The sequence below is a fragment of the Schistocerca piceifrons genome, chromosome X, assembly GCF_021461385.2.
Source record: "Schistocerca piceifrons isolate TAMUIC-IGC-003096 chromosome X, iqSchPice1.1, whole genome shotgun sequence".
Lineage (NCBI taxonomy): Eukaryota > Metazoa > Arthropoda > Insecta > Orthoptera > Acrididae > Schistocerca > Schistocerca piceifrons.
In genome coordinates, this window is record NC_060149.1 from 942,040,264 (window position 1) to 942,058,254 (window position 17,991).

Here is a 17,991-nt window from a genome sequence, read left to right on the forward strand (position 1 = left end):
GTTTCATCGCCAATAAGAAGGTCAAGGGATACAGTAACCCTGATTTGAAGCATCGGAATCTAAAACTGGACTCACAGGAGAGGTTCAAATCATAGAAAGGGAGAGTGTCAGTCCTCCTTTACTTAAGTCGGCATTGTGCCTTTTGTATTAAATTCGGATGCAATTTCTGTATTTCATCGTCAATAAGAAGGTCCAAGGGATACAGTAAACCAGGAGTGAAGCATCGGAATCTAGAACTGGTTTCACCCGAGAGTTTCAAATCATAGAGAGTTTGAGTGTCAGTCCTCTTGTACTTAAGTCGGCATTGTGCCTTTTGAATTTAAATCCCATGCTATTTCTGTGTTTCATCGTCAATAAGAAGGTGCAAGGTATACAGTAAATTTGAAGTGAAGCATTCGAATCTAAAACTGGACTCACAGGAGAGGTTCAAATCAATGAAAGAGAGAGTGTGAGTCCTCTTTTACTTAAGTTGGCATTGTGCCTTTTGTATTAAATTCGGATGCAATTTCAGTATTTCATCGTCAATAAGAATGTCCAAGGGATACAGTAAACCAGGAGTGAAGCATCGGAATCTTGAACTGGACTCACCCGAGAGGTTCAAATCATAGATAGTTAGGGTGTCAGTCCTCTTGTACATAAATCGTCAATGTGTCTTTTGAATTTAATTCGGGTGCAATTTCTGTGTTTCATCGTCAATAGGAAGGTGCAAGGAATACAGTAAACCTAAAGTGATGCATCGGAATCCGAAACTGGACTCACAGGAGAGGTTCAAATCATAGAAAGGGAGAGTGTCAGTCCTCTTTTACTTATGTCGGCATTGTGCCTTTTGTATTAAATTCGGATGCTATTTCTGTATTTCATCGTCCATAAGAAGGTCCAAGGGATACAGTAAACCAGGAGTGAAGCATCGGAATCTAGAACTGGACTCACCCGAGAGTTTCAAATTATAGTGAGTTTGAGTGTCAGTCCTCTTGTACTTAAGTCAGCATTGTGCCTTTTGAATTTAAATCCGATGCAATTTCTGTGTTTCATCATCAATAAGAAGGTTCAAGTTATACAGTAAACTTGAAGTGAAGCATTCGAATCCAAAACTGGACTCACAGGAGTGGTTCAAATCATAGAAAGAGAGAGTGTGAGTCCTCTTTTACTTAAGTCGGCATTGTGCCTTTTGTATTAAATTCGGATGCAATTTCTGTGTTTCATCGTCAATAAGAAGGTGCAAGGTATACAGTAAACCTGAAATGAAGCATCGGAATCGAAAACTTGACTCACAGGAGTGGTTCAAATCATAGAAAGTGACAGTGTCAGTCCTCTTTTACTTATGTCGGCATTGTGCCTTTTGTATTAAATTCGGATGCAATTTCTGTGTTTCATCGTCAATAAGAGGGTCCAAGGAATGCAGTAAACCTGAAGTGAAGCATCGGAATCTAAATGTGGACTCACAGGGGAGGTTCGAATCATAGAAAAATAGTGTCAGTCCTATAGTACTTAAGTCGGCATTGTGCCTTTTGAATTTAATTCCGATGCAATTTCTGTGTTTCATCGTCAATAAGACGGTGCAAGGTATTAAGTAAACTTGAAGTGAAGCATCGGAATCTAAAACCGGACTCACAGGAGAGGTTCATATCATAGAAAGAGAGAGTGACAGTCCTCTTTTACTTAAGTCGGCATGGTGCCTTTTGTACTAAATTCGATTGCAACTTCTGTGTTTCATCGCCAATAAGAAGGTCAAGGGATACAGTAACCCTGATTTGAAGCATCGGAATCTAAAACTGGACTCACAGGAGAGGTTCAAATCATAGAAAGGGAGAGTGTCAGTCCTCCTTTACTTAAGTCGGCATTGTGCCTTTTGTATTAAATTCGGATGCAATTTCTGTATTTCATCGTCAATAAGAAGGTCCAAGGGATACAGTAAACCAGGAGTGAAGCATCGGAATCTAGAACTGGTTTCACCCGAGAGTTTCAAATCATAGAGAGTTTGAGTGTCAGTCCTCTTGTACTTAAGTCGGCATTGTGCCTTTTGAATTTAAATCCCATGCTATTTCTGTGTTTCAACGTCAATAAGAAGGTCCAAGGGATACAGTAAACCTGAAGTGAAGCATCGGAATCTAAAACAGGACTCACAAGAGATGTTCAAATCATAGAAAGTTAGAGTGTCAGTCCTCTTGTACTTAAGTTGGCATTGTGCCTTTTGAATTTAATTCCGATGCAATTTCTGTGTTTCATCGTCAATAAGATGGTCCAAGGGATACAGTAAACCTGAAGTGAAGCATCGGAATCTAAAACTGGACTTACAGGGGAGGTTCAAATCGTAGAAAGTTAGAGTGTCAGTCCTCTTGTACTTAAATCGCATTGTGCCTTTTCAATTTCATTCCGATGCAATTTCTGTGTTTCATCGTCAATAGGAGGGTGCAAGGTAGACAGTAAACCTGAAGTGAAGCATCGGAATCTAAAACTGCACTGACAGGAGAGGTTCAAATCAAAGAAAGTTAGAGTGTCAGTCCTCTTGTACTTAAGTCGTCATTGTGGTTTTGTATTAATTTCAGACGCAAACTCTGTGTTTCATCGTCAATAAGAAGGTGCAAGGTATACAGGAAACCTTAAGTGAAGCACCGGAATCTAAAACTGGACTCACAGGAGAGGTTCAAATCATAGAAAGAGAGAGTGTCAGACCTCTTTTACTTAACTCGCCATTGTGCCTTTTGTATCAAATCAGGATGCAATTTCTTTGTTTCTTCGTCAATACGAAGGTCCAAGGGATACAGTAAACCTGAAGTGAAGCATCGGAGTCTGAAACTGGACTCACAGTAGAGGTTAAAATCATAGAAAGAGAGATAGTCAGTCCTCTTGTACTTAAATCGGCATTGTGCCTTTTGTATTAAATTCGGATGCAATTTCTGTGTCTCATCGTCAATAAGATGGTCCAAGGAATACAGTAAACCTGAAGTGAAGCATCGTAATCTAAAACTGGACTCACAGGGGAGGTTCGAATCATAGAAAAATAGTGTCAGTCCTATAGTACTTAAGTCGGCATTGTGCCTTTTGAATTTAATTCCGATGCAATTTCTGTGTTTCATCGTCAATAAGACGGTGCAAGGTATTAAGTAAACTTGAAGTGAAGCATCGGAATCTAAAACCGGACTCACAGGAGAGGTTCATATCATAGAAAGAGAGAGTGACAGTCCTCTTTTACTTAAGTCGGCATGGTGCCTTTTGTACTAAATTCGATTGCAACTTCTGTGTTTCATCGCCAATAAGAAGGTCAAGGGATACAGTAACCCTGATTTGAAGCATCGGAATCTAAAACTGGACTCACAGGAGAGGTTCAAATCATAGAAAGGGAGAGTGTCAGTCCTCCTTTACTTAAGTCGGCATTGTGCCTTTTGTATTAAATTCGGATGCAATTTCTGTATTTCATCGTCAATAAGAAGGTCCAAGGGATACAGTAAACCAGGAGTGAAGCATCGGAATCTAGAACTGGTTTCACCCGAGAGTTTCAAATCATAGAGAGTTTGAGTGTCAGTCCTCTTGTACTTAAGTCGGCATTGTGCCTTTTGAATTTAAATCCCATGCTATTTCTGTGTTTCATCGTCAATAAGAAGGTGCAAGGTATACAGTAAATTTGAAGTGAAGCATTCGAATCTAAAACTGGACTCACAGGAGAGGTTCAAATCAATGAAAGAGAGAGTGTGAGTCCTCTTTTACTTAAGTTGGCATTGTGCCTTTTGTATTAAATTCGGATGCAATTTCAGTATTTCATCGTCAATAAGAATGTCCAAGGGATACAGTAAACCAGGAGTGAAGCATCGGAATCTTGAACTGGACTCACCCGAGAGGTTCAAATCATAGATAGTTAGGGTGTCAGTCCTCTTGTACATAAATCGTCAATGTGTCTTTTGAATTTAATTCGGGTGCAATTTCTGTGTTTCATCGTCAATAGGAAGGTGCAAGGAATACAGTAAACATAAAGTGATGCATCGGAATCCGAAACTGGACTCACAGGAGAGGTTCAAATCATAGAAAGGGAGAGTGTCAGTCCTCTTTTACTTATGTCGGCATTGTGCCTTTTGTATTAAATTCGGATGCTATTTCTGTATTTCATCGTCCATAAGAAGGTCCAAGGGATACAGTAAACCAGGAGTGAAGCATCGGAATCTAGAACTGGACTCACCCGAGAGTTTCAAATTATAGTGAGTTTGAGTGTCAGTCCTCTTGTACTTAAGTCAGCATTGTGCCTTTTGAATTTAAATCCGATGCAATTTCTGTGTTTCATCATCAATAAGAAGGTTCAAGTTATACAGTAAACTTGAAGTGAAGCATTCGAATCCAAAACTGGACTCACAGGAGTGGTTCAAATCATAGAAAGAGAGAGTGTGAGTCCTCTTTTACTTAAGTCGGCATTGTGCCTTTTGTATTAAATTCGGATGCAATTTCTGTGTTTCATCGTCAATAAGAAGGTGCAAGGTATACAGTAAACCTGAAATGAAGCATCGGAATCGAAAACTTGACTCACAGGAGTGGTTCAAATCATAGAAAGTGACAGTGTCAGTCCTCTTTTACTTATGTCGGCATTGTGCCTTTTGTATTAAATTCGGATGCAATTTCTGTGTTTCATCGTCAATAAGAGGGTCCAAGGAATGCAGTAAACCTGAAGTGAAGCATCGGAATCTAAATGTGGACTCACAGGGGAGGTTCGAATCATAGAAAAATAGTGTCAGTCCTATAGTACTTAAGTCGGCATTGTGCCTTTTGAATTTAATTCCGATGCAATTTCTGTGTTTCATCGTCAATAAGACGGTGCAAGGTATTAAGTAAACTTGAAGTGAAGCATCGGAATCTAAAACCGGACTCACAGGAGAGGTTCATATCATAGAAAGAGAGAGTGACAGTCCTCTTTTACTTAAGTCGGCATGGTGCCTTTTGTACTAAATTCGATTGCAACTTCTGTGTTTCATCGCCAATAAGAAGGTCAAGGGATACAGTAACCCTGATTTGAAGCATCGGAATCTAAAACTGGACTCACAGGAGAGGTTCAAATCATAGAAAGGGAGAGTGTCAGTCCTCCTTTACTTAAGTCGGCATTGTGCCTTTTGTATTAAATTCGGATGCAATTTCTGTATTTCATCGTCAATAAGAAGGTCCAAGGGATACAGTAAACCAGGAGTGAAGCATCGGAATCTAGAACTGGTTTCACCCGAGAGTTTCAAATCATAGAGAGTTTGAGTGTCAGTCCTCTTGTACTTAAGTCGGCATTGTGCCTTTTGAATTTAAATCCCATGCTATTTCTGTGTTTCATCGTCAATAAGAAGGTGCAAGGTATACAGTAAATTTGAAGTGAAGCATTCGAATCTAAAACTGGACTCACAGGAGAGGTTCAAATCAATGAAAGAGAGAGTGTGAGTCCTCTTTTACTTAAGTTGGCATTGTGCCTTTTGTATTAAATTCGGATGCAATTTCAGTATTTCATCGTCAATAAGAATGTCCAAGGGATACAGTAAACCAGGAGTGAAGCATCGGAATCTTGAACTGGACTCACCCGAGAGGTTCAAATCATAGATAGTTAGGGTGTCAGTCCTCTTGTACATAAATCGTCAATGTGTCTTTTGAATTTAATTCGGGTGCAATTTCTGTGTTTCATCGTCAATAGGAAGGTGCAAGGAATACAGTAAACCTAAAGTGATGCATCGGAATCCGAAACTGGACTCACAGGAGAGGTTCAAATCATAGAAAGGGAGAGTGTCAGTCCTCTTTTACTTATGTCGGCATTGTGCCTTTTGTATTAAATTCGGATGCTATTTCTGTATTTCATCGTCCATAAGAAGGTCCAAGGGATACAGTAAACCAGGAGTGAAGCATCGGAATCTAGAACTGGACTCACCCGAGAGTTTCAAATTATAGTGAGTTTGAGTGTCAGTCCTCTTGTACTTAAGTCAGCATTGTGCCTTTTGAATTTAAATCCGATGCAATTTCTGTGTTTCATCATCAATAAGAAGGTTCAAGTTATACAGCAAACTTGAAGTGAAGCATTCGAATCCAAAACTGGACTCACAGGAGTGGTTCAAATCATAGAAAGAGAGAGTGTGAGTCCTCTTTTACTTAAGTCGGCATTGTGCCTTTTGTATTAAATTCGGATGCAATTTCTGTGTTTCATCGTCAATAAGAAGGTGCAAGGTATACAGTAAACCTGAAATGAAGCATCGGAATCGAAAACTTGACTCACAGGAGAGGTTCAAATCATAGAAAGTGACAGTGTCAGTCCTCTTTTACTTATGTCGGCATTGTGCCTTTTGTATTAAATTCGGATGCAATTTCTGTGTTTCATCGTCAATAAGAGGGTCCAAGGAATGCAGTAAACCTGAAGTGAAGCATCGGAATCTAAATGTGGACTCACAGGGGAGATTCAAATCATAGACAAATAGAGTGTCAGTATTATTGTACTTAAGTCGGCATTGTGCCTTTTGAATATAATTCCGATGCAATTTCTGTGTTTCATCGTCAATAAGACCTTGCAAGGTATTAAGTAAACTTGAAGTGAAGCATCGGAATCTAAAACTGGACTCACAGGAGAGGTTCATATCATAGAAAGAGAGAGTGACAGTCCTCTTCTACTTAAGTCGGCATTGTGCCTTCTGTATTAAATTCGGATGCAATTTCTGTATTTCATCGTTAATGAGAAACTCCAAGGGATACAGTAAACCAGGAGTGAGGCATCGGAATCTAGAACTGGACTCACCCGAGAGTATCAAATCATAGACAGTTTGACTGTCAGTCCTCTTGTGCTTAAGTCGGCATTGTGCCTTTTGAATTTAAATCCGATGCAATTTCGGTGTTTCGTCTTCAATAAGGTGGTCCAAGGGATACAGTAAACCTGAAGTGAAGCATCGTAATCTAAAACTGGACTCACAGGGGAGGTTCAAATCATAGAAAATTGTGTCAGTCCTATTGTACTTAAGTCGCATTGTGCCTTTTGAATTTAATTCCGATGCAATTTCTGTGTTTCATCGTCAATAAGACGGTGCAAGGTATTAAGTAAACTTGAAGTGAAGCATCGGAATCTAAAACTGGACTCACAGGAGAGGTTCATATCATAGAAAGAGAGAGTGACAGTCCTCTTTTCCTTAAGTCGGCATTGTGCCTTTTGTATTAAATTCGATTGCAATTTCTGTGTTTCATCGACAATAAGAAGGTCAAGGGATACAGTAACCCTGAATTGAAGCATCGGAATCTAGAACTGGACTCACCCGAGAGGTTCAAATCATAGATAGTTAGAGTGTCAGACCTCTTGTACATAAATCGTCATTGTGTCTTTTGAATTTAATTCAGATGCAATTTCTGTGTTTCATCGTCAATAGGAAGGTGCAAGGAATACAGTAAACCTAAAGTGATGGATCGGAATCCAAAACTGGACTCACAGGAGAGGTTCAAATCATAGAGAGTTAGAGTGTCAGTCCTCTTTTACTTAAGTTGGCATTGTGCCTTTCGTATTAAATTCCTATGCAATTTCTGTGTTTCATCGTCAATAAGAAGGTCCATGGGATACAGTGAACCTGAAGTGAAGCATCGGAAACTAATACTGGACTCACAGGAGAGGTTCAAAGCATAGACAGTTAGATTGTCAGACCTCTTGTACTTAAGTCGGTATTGTGCCTTTTGTATTAAATTCGGATGCAATTTCTGTGTCTTATCGTCAATAAGAAGGTCCAAGGTATACAGTAAACCTGAAGTGTAGCATCGGAATCTAAAACTGGACTCACAGGAGGGGTTCAAATCACAGAAAGTGAGAGTGTCAGTCCAATTTTACTTAAGTCGGCATTGTGCCTTTTGACTTTAATTCCGATGCAATTTCTGTGTTTCGTCGTCAATAAGATGGTCCAAGGGATTCAGTAAACCTGAAGTGAAGCATCGGAATCTAAAACTGGACTCACAGGGGAGGTTCAAATCTTAGAAAAATAGAGTGTCAGTATTATTGTACTTAAGTCGGCATTGTGCCTTTTGAATATAATTCCGATGCAATTTCTGTGTTTCATCGTCAATAAGACGGTGCATGGTATTAAGTAAACTTGAAGTGAAGGATCGGAATCTAAAACTGGACTCACAGGAGAGGTTTAAATCATAGATAGTTAGAGTGTCGGTCCTCTTGTACTTAAATTGGCATTGTGCCATTGAATTTAATTCCGATGCAATTTCCGCGTTTCATCGTCTATAAGAAAGTCCAAGGTATACAGTAAACCTGAAGTGAAGCATCGGAATCGAAAACCGAACTCACAGGAGCGGTTCAAATCTTAGAAGGTTAGAGTGTCAGTCCTCTTGTACTTAAGTCGGCATTGTGCCTTTTGAATTTCATTCCGATGCAATTGCTGTGTTTCATCGTCAATAGGAGGGTGCAAGGTAGACAGTAAACCTGAAGTGAAGCATCGGAATCTAAATCTGGACTCACAGGAAAGGTTCAAATCAAAGAAAGTTAGAGTGTCAGTCCTCTTGTACATAAGTCGTTATTGTGCCTTTTGTATTAAATTCGGATGCAAACTCTGTGTTTCATCGTCAATAAGAAGGTCCAAGGGTAACAGTAAATCTGAAGTGAAGCATCGGAAACTAAAACTGGACTCACAGTAGAGGTTCAAAACATAGACAGTTAGATTGTCAGACCTCTTGTACTTAAGTCGGCATTGTGCCTTTTGTATTAAATTCGGATGCAATTTCTGTGTCTCATCGTCAATAAGAAGGTCCAAGGTAGACAGTAAACCTGAAGTGTAGCATCGGAATCTAAAACTGGACTCACAGGAGGGGTTCAAATCACAGAAAGTGAGTGTGTCAGTCCTCTTTTACTTAAGTCGGCATTGAGCCTTTTGTATTACATTCGGATGCAATTTCTGTGTTTCATCGTCAATAAGAAGGTCCAAGGGATACAGTAAACCTGAAGTGAAGCATCGGAATCTAAAACTGGACTCACAGGAGAGGTTCAAATCATAGAAAGTTTGAGTGTCAGTCCTCTTGTACTTAAGTCGGCATTGTGCCTTTTGAATTTAATTCCGATGCAATTTCTGTGTTTCGTCGTCAATAAGATGGTCCAAGGGTTTCAGTAAACCTGAAGTGAAGCATCGGAATCTAAGACTGGACTCACAGGGGAGGTTCAAATCATAGAAAAATAGAGTGTCAGTATTATTGTACTTAAGTCGGCATTGTGCCTTTTGAATATAATTCCGATGCAATTTCTATGTTTCATCGTCAATACGAAGGTGCACGGTATACAGTAAACCTGAAATGAAGCATCGGAATCGAAAACTTGACTCACAGGAGAGGTTCAAATCATAGAAAGTGACAGTGTCAGTCCTCTTTTACTTAAGTCGGCATTGTGCCTTTTGTATTAAATTCGGATGCAATATCTGTGTTTCATCGTCAATTAGAAGGTATAAGGGATACAGTAAACCTGAAGTGAAGCATCGGAATCTAAAACTGGACTCACAGGAGAGGTTTAAATCGTAGATAGTTAGAGTGTCAGTCCTCTTGTACTTAAATCGGCATTGTGCCATTGAATTTAATTCCGATGCAATTTCCGTGTTTCATCGTCAATAAGAAAGTCCAAGGTATACAGTAAACCTGAAGTGAAGCATCGGAATCGAAAACTGGACTCACAGGAGCGGTTCAAATCTTAGAAAGTTAGAGTGTCAGTCCTCTTGTACTTAAGTCGGCATTGTGTCTTTTGAATTTCATTCCGATGCAATTTCTGTGTTTCATCGTCAATAAGAGGGTGCAAGGTAGACAGTAAACCTGATGTGAAGCATCGCAATCTCAAACTGGACTGACAGGAGAGGTTCAAATCACAGAAAGTGAGAGTGTCAGTCCTCTTTTACTTAAGTCGACATTGTGCCTTTTGTATTAAATTCGGATGCAATTTCTGTGTTTCATCGTCAATAAGAGGGTCCAAGGAATGCAGTAAACCTGAAGTGAAGCATCGGAATCTAAATGTGGACTCACAGGAGAGGTTCAAATCAAAGAAAGTTAGAGTGTCAGTCCTCTTGTACTTAAATCGTCATTGTGCCTTTTGTATTAAATTCGGACGCAAACTCTGTGTTTCATCGTCAATAAGAAGGTCCAAGGGATACAGTAAACCTGAAGTGTAGAATGGGAATCTATAACTGGACTCACAGGAGGGGTTCAAATCACAGAAAGTGAGAGTGTCAGTCCTCTTTTACTTAAGTCGGCATTGTGCCTTTTGTATTACATTCGGATGCAATTTCTGTGTTTCATCGTCAATAAGATGGTCCAAGGGATACAGTAAACCTGAAGTGATGCATCGGAATTTAAAACTGGACTCACAGGGGAGGTTCAAATCATAGATAAATAGAGTGTCAGTATTATTGTACTTAAGTCGGCATTGTGCCTTTTGAATATAATTCCGATGCAATTTCTGTGTTTCATCGTCAATAAGACCTTGCAAGGTATTAAGTAAACTTGAAGTGAAGCATCGGAATCTAAAACTGGACTCACAGGAGAGGTTCATATCATAGAAAGAGAGAGTGACAGTCCTCTTTTACTTAAGTCGGCATTGTGCCTTTTGTATTAAATTCGGATGCAATTTCTGTATTTCATCGTTAATGAGAAACTCCAAGGGATACAGTAAACCAGGAGTGAGGCATCGGAATCTAGAACTGGACTCACCCGAGAGTATCAAATCATAGACAGTTTGACTGTCAGTCCTCTTGTGCTTAAGTCGGCATTGTGCCTTTTGAATTTAAATCCGATGCAATTTCGGTGTTTCGTCTTCAATAAGAAGGTGCAAGGTATACAGTAAATCTGAATTGAAGCATCGGAATCTAAAACTGGACTCACAGGAGAGGTTCAAATCATAGAAAAATAGTGTCAGTCCTATTGTACTTAAGTCGGCATTGTGCCTTTTGAATTTAATTCCGATGCAATTTCTGTGTTTCATCGTCAATAAGACGGTGCAAGGTATTAAGTAAACTTGAAGTGAAGCATCGGAATCTAAAACTGGACTCACAGGAGAGGTTCATATCATAGAAAGAGAGAGTGACAGTCCTCTTTTACTTATCTCGCCATTGTGCCTTTTGTATCAAATCAGGATGCAATTTCTGTGTTTCATCGTCAATACGAAGGTCCAAGGGATACAGTAAACCTGAAGTGAAGCATCGGAGTCTTGAACTGGACTCACAGTAGAGGTTAAATTCATAGAAAGGGAGAGTGTCAGTCCTCTTGTACTTAAATCGGCATAGTGCCTTTTGTATTAAATTCGGATGCAATTTCTGTGTCTCATCGTCAATAAGATGATCCAAGGGATACAGTAAACCTGAAGTGAAGCATCGTAATCTAAAACTGGACTCACAGGGGAGGTTCAAATCATAGAAAATTGTGTCAGTCCTATTGTACTTAAGTCGGCATTGTGCCTTTTGAATTTAATTCCGATGCAATTTCTGTGTTTCATCGTCAATAAGACGGTGCAAGGTATTAAGTAAACTTGAAGTGAAGCATCGGAATCTAAAACTGGACTCACAGGAGAGGTTCATATCATAGAAAGAGAGAGTGACAGTCCTCTTTTACTTATCTCGCCATTGTGCCTTTTGTATCAAATCAGGATGCAATTTCTGTGTTTCATCGTCAATACGAAGGTCCAAGGGATACAGTAAACCTGAAGTGAAGCATCGGAGTCTTGAACTGGACTCACAGTAGAGGTTAAATTCATAGAAAGGGAGAGTGTCAGTCCTCTTGTACTTAAATCGGCATTGTGCCTTTTGTATTAAATTCGGATGCAATTTCTGTGTCTCATCGTCAATAAGATTTTCCAAGGGATACAGTAAACCTGAAGTGAAGCATCGTAATCTAAAACTGGACTCACAGGGGAGGTTCAAATCATAGAAAATTGTGTCAGTCCAATTGTACTTAAGTCGGCATTGTGCCTTTTGAATTTAATTCCGATGCAATTTCTGTGTTTCATCGTCAATAAGACGGTGCAAGGTATTAAGTAAACTTGAAGTGAAGCATCGGAATCTAAAACTGGACTCACAGGAGAGGTTCATATCATAGAAAGAGAGAGTGACAGTCCTCTTTTCCTTAAGTCGGCATTGTGCCTTTTGTATTAAATTCGATTGCAATTTCTGTGTTTCATCGACAATAAGAAGGTCAAGGGATACAGTAACCCTGAATTGAAGCATCGGAATCTAGAACTGGACTCACCCGAGAGGTTCAAATCATAGATAGTTAGAGTGTCAGTCCTCTTGTACATAAATCGTCATTGTGTCTTTTGAATTTAATTCGGATGCAATTTCTGTGTTTCATCGTCAATAGGAAGGTGCAAGGAATACAGTAAACCTAAAGTGATGCATGGGAATCCGAAACTGGACTCACAGGAGAAGTTCAAATCATAGAAAGAGAGAGTGTGAGTCCTCTTTTACTTAAGTCGGCATTGTGCCTTTTGTATTAAATTCGGATGCAATTTCTGTGTTTCATCGTCAATAAGAAGGTGCAAGGTATACAGTAAACCTGAAATGAAGAATCGGAATCGAAAACTGGACTCACAGGAGAGGTTCAAATCATAGAAAGTGACAGTGTCAGTCCTCTTTTACTTAAGTCGGCATTGTGCCTTTTGTATTAAATTCGGATGCAATTTCTGTGTTTCATCGTCAATTAGAAGGTCTAAGGGATACAGTAAACCTGAAGTGAAGCATCGGAATCTAAAACTGGACTCACAGGAGAGGTTTAAATCGTAGATAGTTAGAATGTCAGTCCTCTTTTACTTAAGTCGACATTGTGCCTTTTGTATTAAATTCGGATGCAATTTCTGTGTTTCATCGTCTATAAGAAGGTCCAAGGAATTCAGTAAACCAAAAGTGAAGCATCGGAATCTAATTCTGGACTCACAGGAGAGATTCAAATCAAAGAAAGTTAGAGTGTCAGTCCCCTTGTACTTAAGTCGGCATTGTGCCTTTTGTATTACATTCGGATGCAATTTCTGTGTTCATCGTCAATAAGATGGTCCAAGGGATACAGTAAACCTGAAGTGAAGCATCGGAATCTAAAACTGGACTCAAAGGGAAGGTTCAAATCATAGAAAAATAGAGTGTCAGTATTATAGTACTTAAGTCGGCATTGTGCCTTTTGAATATAATTCCGATGCATTTTCTGTGTTTCATCGTCAATAAGACGGTGCAAGGTATTAAGTAAACTTGAAGTGAAGCATCGGAATCTAAAACTGGACTCACAGGAGAGGTTCATATCATAGAAAGAGAGAGTGACAGTCCTCTTTTACTTATCTCGCCATTGTGCCTTTTGTATCAAATCAGGATGCAATTTCTGTGTTTCATCGTCAATACGAAGGTCCAAGGGATACAGTAAACCTGAAGTGAAGCATCGGAGTCTTGAACTGGACTCACAGTAGAGGTTAAATTCATAGAAAGGGAGAGTGTCAGTCCTCTTGTACTTAAATCGGCATAGTGCCTTTTGTATTAAATTCGGATGCAATTTCTGTGTCTCATCGTCAATAAGATGGTCCAAGGGATACAGTAAACCTGAAGTGAAGCATCGTAATCTAAAACTGGACTCACAGGGGAGGTTCAAATCATAGAAAATTGTGTCAGTCCTATTGTACTTAAGTCGGCATTGTGCCTTTTGAATTTAATTCCGATGCAATTTCTGTGTTTCATCGTCAATAAGACGGTGCAAAGTATTAAGTAAACTTGAAGTGAAGCATCGGAATCTAAAACTGGACTCACAGGAGAGGTTCATATCATAGAAAGAGAGAGTGACAGTCCTCTTTTACTTATCTCGCCATTGTGCCTTTTGTATCAAATCAGGATGCAATTTCTGTGTTTCATCGTCAATACGAAGGTCCAAGGGATACAGTAAACCTGAAGTGAAGCATCGGAGTCTTGAACTGGACTCACAGTAGAGGTTAAATTCATAGAAAGGGAGAGTGTCAGTCCTCTTGTACTTAAATCGGCATTGTGCCTTTTGTATTAAATTCGGATGCAATTTCTGTGTCTCATCGTCAATAAGATGGTCCAAGGGATACAGTAAACCTGAAGTGAAGCATCGTAATCTAAAACTGGACTCACAGGGGAGGTTCAAATCATAGAAAATTGTGTCAGTCCTATTGTACTTAAGTCGGCATTGTGCCTTTTGAATTTAATTCCGATGCAATTTCTGTGTTTCATCGTCAATAAGACGGTGCAAGGTATTAAGTAAACTTGAAGTGAAGCATCGGAATCTAAAACTGGACTCACAGGAGAGGTTCATATCATAGAAAGAGAGAGTGACAGTCCTCTTTTCCTTAAGTCGGCATTGTGCCTTTTGTATTAAATTCGATTGCAATTTCTGTGTTTCATCGACAATAAGAAGGTCAAGGGATACAGTAACCCTGAATTGAAGCATCGGAATCTAGAACTGGACTCACCCGAGAGGTTCAAATCATAGATAGTTAGAGTGTCAGTCCTCTTGTACATAAATCGTCATTGTGTCTTTTGAATTTAATTCGGATGCAATTTCTGTGTTTCATCGTCAATAGGAAGGTGCATGGAATACAGTAAACCTAAAGTGATGCATGGGAATCCGAAACTGGACTCACAGGAGAAGTTCAAATCATAGAAAGAGAGAGTGTGAGTCCTCTTTTACTTAAGTCGGCATTGTGCCTTTTGTATTAAATTCGGATGCAATTTCTGTGTTTCATCGTCAATAAGAAGGTGCAAGGTATACAGTAAACCTGAAATGAAGAATCGGAATCGAAAACTGGACTCACAGGAGAGGTTCAAATCATAGAAAGTGACAGTGTCAGTCCTCTTTTACTTAAGTCGGCATTGTGCCTTTTGTATTAAATTCGGATGCAATTTCTGTGTTTCATCGTCAATTAGAAGGTCTAAGGGATACAGTAAACCTGAAGTGAAGCATCGGAATCTAAAACTGGACTCACAGGAGAGGTTTAAATCGTAGATAGTTAGAATGTCAGTCCTCTTTTACTTAAGTCGACATTGTGCCTTTTCTATTAAATTCGGATGCAATTTCTGTGTTTCATCGTCTATTAGAAGGTCCAAGGAATACAGTAAACCAAAAGTGAAGCATCGGAATCTAAATCTGGACTCACAGGAGAGATTCAAATCAAAGAAAGTTAGAGTGTCAGTCCCCTTGTACTTAAGTCGGCATTGTGCCTTTTGTATTACATTCGGATGCAATTTCTGTGTTTCATCGTCAATAAGATGGTCCAAGGGATACAGTAAACCTGAAGTGAAGCATCGGAATCTAAAACTGGACTCAAAGGGAAGGTTCAAATCATAGAAAAATAGAGTGTCAGTATTATAGTACTTAAGTCGGCATTGTGCCTTTTGAATATAATTCCGATGCATTTTCTGTGTTTCATCGTCAATAAGACGGTGCAAGGTATTAAGTAAACTTGAAGTAAAGCATCGGAATCTAAACCTGGACTCACAGGAGAGGTTCATATCATAGAAAGAGAGAGTGACAGTCCTCTTTTACTTAAATCGGCATTGTGCCTTTTGTATTAAATTCGGATGCTATTTCTGTATTTCATCGTCGATAAGAAGGTCCAAGGGATACAGTAAACCAGGAGTGAAGCATCGGAATCTAGAACTGGACTCACCCGATAGGTTCAAATCATAGAGAGTTAGAGTGTCAGTCCTCTTTTACTTAAGTTGGCATTGTGCCTTTTGTATTAAACCCCGATGCAATTTCTGTGTTTCATCGTCAATAAGACGGTCCAAGGGATACAATAAACCCGAAGTGAAGCATCGGAATCTAAATCTGGACTCACAGGAGAGGTTCAAATCATAGAAAGAGAGAGTGTTATTCCGCTTTTACTTATGTCGGCATTGCGTCTTTTGAATTAAATTCGGATGCAATTTCTGTGTTTTATCGTCAATAGGAAGGTGCAAGGTATACAGTAATCCTGAAATGAAGCATCGGAATCGAAAACTAGACTCACAGGAGAGGTTCAAATCATAGAAAGTGACAGTTTCATTCCTCTTTTACTTAAGTCGGCATTGTGCCTTTTGTATTACATTCGGATGCAATTTCTGTGTTTCATCGTCAATAGGAAGGTGCAAGGTATACAGAAAACCTAAAGTGAAGCATCGGAATCCAAAACTGGACTCACAGGAGAGGTTTAAATCATAGATAGTTAGAGTGTCAGTCCTCTTGTACTTAAATCGGCATTGTGCCATTGAATTTAATTCCGATGCAATATCCGTGTTTCATCGTCAATAAGAAAGTCCGAGGTTTACAGTATACCTGAAGTGAAGCATCGGAATCGAAAACTGAACTCACAGGAGCGGTTCAAATCTTAGAAAGTTAGAGTGTCAGTCCTCTTGTACTTAAGTCGGCATTGTGCCTTTTGAATTTCATTCCGATGCAATTGCTGTGTTTCATCGTCAATAGGAGGGTGCAAGGTAGACAGTAAACCTGAAGTGAAGCATCGGAATCTAAAACTGGACTGACAGGAAAGGTTCAAATCACAGAAAGTGAGAGTGTCAGTCCTCTTTTACTTAAGTCGACATTGTGCCTTTTGTATTAAATTTGGATGCAATTTCTGTGTTTCATCGTAAATACGAAGGTCCAAGGAATACAGTAAACCTGAAGTGAAGCATCGGAAACTAAATCTGGACTCACAGGAAAGGTTCAAATCAAAGAAAGTTAGAGTGTCAGTCCTCTTGTACTTAAGTCGTCATTGTGCCTTTTCTATTAAATTCGGATGCAAACTCTGTGTTTCATCGTCAATAAGAAGGTCCAAAGGATACAGTAAACCTGAAGTGAAGCATCGGAAACTAAAACTGGACTCACAGGAGAGGTTCAAAACATAGACAGTTAGAGTGTCAGACCTCTTGTACTTAAGTCGGCATTGTGCCTTTTGTATTAATATCGGATGCAATTTCTGTGTCTTATCGTCAATAAGAAGGTCCAAGGTATACAGTAAACCTGAAGTGTAGCAGCGGAATCTAAAACTGGACTCACAGGAGGGGTTCAAATCACAGAAAGTGAGAGTGTCAGTCCTCTTTTACTTAAGTCGGCATTGTGCCTTTTGAATTTAATTCCGATGCAATTTCTGTGTTTCGTCGTCAATAAGATGGTCCAAGGGATTCAGTAAACCTGAAGTGAAGCATCGGAATCTAAAACTGGACTCACAGGGGAGGTTCAAATCATAGAAAAATAGAGTGTCAGTATTATTGTACTTAAGTCGGCATTGTGCCTTTTGAATATAATTCCGATGCAATTTCTGTGTTTCATCGCCAATAAGACGGTGCATGGTATTAAGTAAACTTGATGTGAAGCATCTGAATCTAAAACTGGACTCACAGGAGAGGTTCATATCATAGAAAGAGAGAGTGACAGTCCTCTTTTACTTAAGTCGGCATTGTGCCTTTTGTATTAAATTCGGATGCAATTTCTGTATTTCATCGTCAATGAGACGGTCCAAGGGACACAGTAAACCAGGAGTGAAGCATCGGAATCTAGAACTGGACTCACCCGAGGGTTTCAAATCATAGAGAGTTTGACTGTCAGTCCTCTTGTGCTTAAGTCGGCATTGTGCCTTTTGAATTTAAATCCGATGCAATTTCTGTGTTTCGTCGTCAATAAGAAGGTGCAAGGTATACAGTAATTCTAAAGTGAAGTATCCGAATCTAAAACTGGACTCACAGGAGAGGTTCAAATCATAGAAAGAGAGAGTGTCAGTCCTCTTTTACTTAACTCGGCATTGTGCCTTTTGTATCAAATCAGGATGCAATTTCTGTGTTTCATCGTCAATACGGGGATCCAAGGGATACAGTAAATCTGAAGTGAAGCATCGGAGTCTTAAACTGGACTCACAGTAGAGGTTAAAATCATAGAAAGGGAGAGTGTCAGTCCTCTTGTACTTAAGTCGGCATTGTGCCTTCTGTATTAAATTCGGATGCAATTTCTGTGTCACATCGTCAGTAAGAAGGTCCAAGGTATACAGTAAATCTGAAGTGAAGCATCGGAATCTAAAACTGGACT